Source organism: Elephantulus edwardii, unplaced genomic scaffold (genome assembly GCF_000299155.1).
Source record: "Elephantulus edwardii isolate Elephantulus edwardi_28Jun2011 unplaced genomic scaffold, EleEdw1.0 scaffold00047, whole genome shotgun sequence".
NCBI lineage: Eukaryota > Metazoa > Chordata > Mammalia > Macroscelidea > Macroscelididae > Elephantulus > Elephantulus edwardii.
Window position 1 is genome coordinate 1,793,884 of NW_006399797.1, and position 5,804 is coordinate 1,799,687.

A 5,804-nucleotide genomic window follows, 5' to 3' on the forward strand; every position below is an offset into this window, starting at 1 on the left:
GACTTTCAACAAGATGTATTTACACAGTTACTGTAACAGTAGGCTCAGGTATATCTGAGATTATAAATTTAGCATAGGATAAGGCAAGGCACAGATCCATTGTTCATAGAGTTGCTTTTAAGCCAACTTAATGGCACCTAACAATAACAATATACTAACTATAGAGGAGTAGTTGATAAAGATTTTGGTGTAACCATTTAAATGTTCTTGACAATAATGTGAATTACAAAAGCTACCACTTATTTGCCAGTTTGTTTATTGACAAGTAATGGTTTGTGTGTTATTTTGATTCTGGAAACTGTGCCACTGATACTTCAAATGTTGATTGTTTCATTGGAACTTCCAGAATAAGTAAATCATGAAGAAGGATAGTCAGTCAATTTCCAAAGTAGTTGGCCAGTAAAAACTTGTGAATAGCAGCAGAACATTGATAATATAGTGCTGGGGAAACCTCTGAAAACCCACTAGAGGCCCAGTGGTTCAGACAGCAGTGAAGAGACTTGAAGTACCACAAGGAGGAGCTGCCTCCTCAATGCAGTGAAAAAGGCAAGGCAAACGTGAGGTTTCCTGGTCCATCTGAAATGGCTACTTTGAAATCTAGACTGAACTCTCTTTGTTTTGCTTTTACCCTGAAAATAATCATCATCTGTGCATCTTAACCTCATAGATAAAATATTTTTTTTCTTTTTATGATTAAGTAGAAAGGAATGTCGGTAGATGATTACCTAGGGGTGAATGCTAAAACATTTTCAAACACTTTGTGCATGGAGTCTTCAGAAAAAGATTTTGCCTTATCTTAATAAACCTGCTTTCAGAAGATCTAGATTCTAACTAACATTTTCCCTAAGCAGGTGATTTCTTTTTACATTTAAAGATACTTCAAGATGAAACTGCCTTTGTCCACAATTCTTGATCCTTCATGGTGCATCTTCATGCTATTGTGGATTGTAACTCTATGAACTAATCCCTGACCTGCTTTACATTTGTTGACGTTTGTAGTGTCCAGTCAAAGTATGAAGCTTACGTGGCTTCATCGTAAGAAATAGCGCTGCCAATGCAGAGGTACATACTTCAAATCTACTAGCTGTTCCACAGGACAAAAATGGGGCTTCTTCTCCTGTGTGGTTCACTGTCTCTAAAACCCACTGCAGAGTTAGCGATGGGTCAGTTCTAACTGGAAGGTACACAGCAACAATCAAACCTATAGCTTTCACCCTTTAAAAGACGTCATCATTTTGGAGAAGATTTGTTGCATCCTGTAGTATATTTCTCCTGGCCAAAGAAACATTAAATTTCTTTGCTTATATGGTAACAGAATGCACATTCTTTGCTCTTACATGATAGAGTCAAACTAAATGATATACAGAAAGTAAAGCTCATAAGGCCTTCATTTGCTGATGTAGCAAGATTCAAAAGGAAAATAAACTGTTATAAAGATTCACTAATAATTGCATTTTAGAATATATATATGGCATAAAGCTAGGGAAATTGGAAGTTCTTTTACATGAAAAGAAACTACAGAGATCAAAATACTTACTCTATGGAGCTGCACTGGAATGATATTTGCACTTTTGTTTGAGACAATCGCATAGTCTAGTGAACCAATAAAATTTAAGAATAGTGATAAAGAATTTACTGTAAAAAAAAAAATCCAAACCTATCCTGAAATACGGTGTTGTTAATGATAAGATAATATTCATATAGCTATTTTAACTAATAATTAAATTCAATTACAAATCACTAATTACGTAGCATACTTTTATGAGCTTCTCCAGCTCCAGTCTAAAATTGATTTAACATGCAATCAAGATCCATTGATAAGAATTGCATGATGAAATGAATAAAATTTATATGACTAATAACTTCATTACAAATAACCTTTTCTTAAAGAAACATATATGGCAACTATGCATGTGGTCCTCCCTAAACTGAGTGCACAGAAGTCAAGATGACTACAGTTGTTGAAAGAAATAATACAGGAGCACAACATCATCAGTCAGAGCCAGGCCAAGTGGTGAGCAGGAAATAGGACAGCCAATTGATTCTTTGAATGTTCAAAATTAATCTGAAGAAAATTAAAGAAAGTCCATGAAAGCCAAAATACAACCTTGAATACACATTGCATTTGAATTCACATACTATCTTAAGAATAGACTTGATGCAATGAACACTGATGACCAGATGAATTATGGGTGATGTTGAGAACATCCTACAAAATTATCATTTAAAAGGTCATTTAAAGGACAGGAAAGAAAAGATCAGGTTGGATGTCAGTACAAACTCTGAAACCAGCTCTAGAATGTAGAGAACTCGTACTAAAAGAAAAATGATGAAATCAAATCTCACACAAGTAAAATTTTGCTGGAGATAGCTAAGAAAAATAGTTACAGCTGTACATCAACAAGAACTGCCTAAAATTCAAGCTGAGTTCAGAAGATCATGTACATGGGACATCATTGCTTATGCCAGATTGACTGAAAACCAAAAAAAAAGGCATTTTCAAATTACAGATGACATCATCAAGAAAGCATATTACATAGCAACATTTAATTATGCTTATATGAAACCTGCACATAAACAAAAAGGCAATTTCAGGCATGTAGTATGTCTTAAAATCATAAAATTCATTCCAGAAATGGGATTATGTGAAGAGCATTGTACCAATAATGGAGAAAGACTCATTAACAACCTGTGATATGGAGATGACACAATCTTGATCCACAAACAAGATCTCTGGCCCTTACTGAAAAAAATTATATAGCCTTCAGCATAGGTTACACTTAATAAAAGAAAAAAACATAGTGTTCTCAATTGGCAACATCATCATAAACGGAGAAAATATTTGCATACGTTTTCAAGGATTTTCCTTAATGTGGGTTCAAGATTAATGTTCACAGAAGCATTAGTCAGGAAATGAGACAAAAACCATATTGAATTGGATAAATTAGCTGCAAAAGGCTTATCTTTAGAGTGTACAAAAAGAAAAGTCACATTGAGGATTAAAAGTGACCCAAGTCAAGGTATTTTTAATCATCTAATATACAGGTGAAAAGTGTCAGCAGTATTAAATATATCGTGGATTGCTTGAAGAGCAAACAAATCTGTCTTGAAAGAATTACTGCCAGAATGCTCCATATAAGTGAGAATTGTAAGACTTCATTTCATTTATTTTGGACGTGTTATTAGCTGGAGCTAGTCCTAGGAGAAGGATACTATGCTTGACAATTTATAAGGCCAGTGAAAACCTCAAAAGAAGAGGAAACCCTCAAAGAAATGATTGACATATGACCTAAACATGACAGCAATTATAAGGATGGTATAAGACTGGGCAGTATTTTGTTCTGTTGTGCATAGAGCACCAATATGGGTCAGAATCAGCTTAATGAAGCTTAACAACAATAACAACAAATATGTTCCATACCTTTTCAACCTGTATGCAGAACAGATTATCTGGGAGGCTGGGCTCTGTGAGGAGAAACGTGGCGTCAAGATTGGTGGACGATTTATCAACAATCTGTGTTATGCAGATGACACAACCCTGCTTGCTGAAACTGAGGAGGACCTGAAGTGCTTGCTGCAGAGGGTCAAGGACTGCAGCCTTCAATATGGACTGAGGCTCAATGTCAAGAAGACAAAGATTCTCACCACTGGACCAATTGGCAGGATCAGGATGGATGGTGAAGAGATTGAGATTGTTCACAGCTTTAGTTTGCTTGGCTCCACAGTCAACACTCTTGGCACCAGTAGCCAGGAAATTAAAAGACGTATTGCAATGGGAAAGTCTGCTGTGAGGGACCTCTCCAAAGCACTGAAGAGCAATGGTGTCTCTCTGGAGACTAAGGTGCATCTTGATACAGGCCATAGTCTTTGCAATCCCTTGTTATGCATTAAAGAGTTGGACAATGACTAGAGAGGATAGAAGGAGAATTGATGCCTTTGAGCTGTGGTGCTGGAGAAGAGTATTGTGGATACCATGGACTGCTAGGAAAACAAACATATTTGTCCTGGAGAGGGTTAAACTGGGTGGCTCCTTGGAGGCAAGGATTCTGAGGCTCCGTCTGACATACTTTGGACATGTTGTAAGGAGGGACCAGTCCTTGGAGAGGGACATCATGCTTGGTAGGGTAGAGGGACAGCACAGGAAGGGAAGGCCCTCTATGAGGTGGATTGATTCAGTTACTGGGGTAATTGGGATGGGTGTATAAGAGACAGTGTGATTGGCACAGGATAGAGCAGAGCTTAGGGCTGTTGTAGCGACTTGATGGCACATAACAACAACATGATTCTTTAGAAAAATCGTGTGTTTATTTTTTGTTCAGGACTTAGTAGGACTAATTCAGGTTTCAAAATAGTTTATAAGGTTATTTTTCAGGTAAGAAAATCCTATGTAAATATTGAATATAAATTCAAACTCTAAGCCTTGTGTAAAGTGAGCCCAGGTGATTTTCAATAGTATTCCTTTTCTGTTAAACAAATTAAAGAAGGGATGGCTTTTTATTCTAATTCTATTTTTGCTAGAAACCTAACTTCTAGAGGGATATAGTTTGAGTATATTTCTTAGTTTAAAATTTCACAGTGAACAGTCCAGAGTCTTATGTTTCAAATATTCACAGTCTTTAGGGAGTTGAATTGCTAAAGGTGACACCTCTGGTGATTTGAATCCATCATTCGCTCCTTGGGAGAAGTATGAGCAATTTCCTCCCCTGTGATTTAACAAAAACTCATTGCAAGTTTTCAGAGGCTGTTAATTGTACAATGTAGCTGATGGGTTTGAATTGCCTGTCTTAAACTTAGCAGCATAACTCGTTACCCACTAGATCACAGAAGCTCCTGCCTCAAAAGACCTACTGGAAGGTCAATCATGAATTTATTTCAACTCAAAAACAATAAGTTTGAGTGTATACTGAAGACCTATGTCAATGTCAATGCATATTATTACAGGCTTGTTTTTACTTTCTCTTTCACCAAGCTACTTGGATGCCATCCTTTCTAAGCTTATTTATGTACGTAAGAGAATGATTGTGAAATAGCATCCAGTAATATTGGTTGGTTTGTGTTTAGAATGTTTTTATCAGAAATGGCTGCATAATTTGTGAGATCCTGTGCAAAATGGCAGCATAAGACTTTAAGTTAAAAAATCATTAAGTATTTTAAGATGGTCAGATAGAATATTAAATTAAGCATCAAATACTTCTTAGTGTGCAATTCTCTGTGACTCCATAATGATATGCTCAAGTAGATCCTGATTTCTGGGTTATATCAATTCCTCTGTTGGTATTATTACCAAAATATTTTCTGTTTTCATTTTCCCAGTCCATACTTCATTCTCATTTCTCTTCTTATAACCATTTTCAGGTCTCACAATAACACCCTGTGATTTTGTTTAGTTTCCTTTTGAATCAACTGTATTGAACAAATAATCTCACTTTAATTCTACATATTTCTCCTTTCTTTGATGCTTCAATTTTTTGAGGACTACTGATTCAAAATGTCTAATACTGAGACATTTCAGTTCAAAAATTCTCCAGAAAGGAGCTCTGGTGGCCTGGGGGATAAGGAGTTGTGCTGCCAACCTAAAGGCACACAATTCTAATCTACCAGTTGCTCTACAAGAGAAAGATGGGTAATCTCCTCCCATGTGATTTACAGCTTCTGAAAAATCACAGAGTGGTCAACTATGAGTTAGTTGTGACTTGACAACAATGAGAGAAAGAAAGAGAATACTCTTGTGGCCTACTATATAGGAAGTTGCACTGTTAGCCCTAAAGTGGAAGAGATCATGAGACTGACACAAGGAAGATCTG

At 36.3% G+C, this 5,804-nt stretch overlaps 1 pseudogene; it reads left to right on the top strand.

Moving 5' to 3' along the window:
- Nucleotides 1-1,948: 1,948 nt before the first annotated feature.
- The window catches only part of LOC102855597, a 9,898-nt pseudogene continuing 6,042 nt past the window's right edge, over nt 1,949-5,804 (top strand).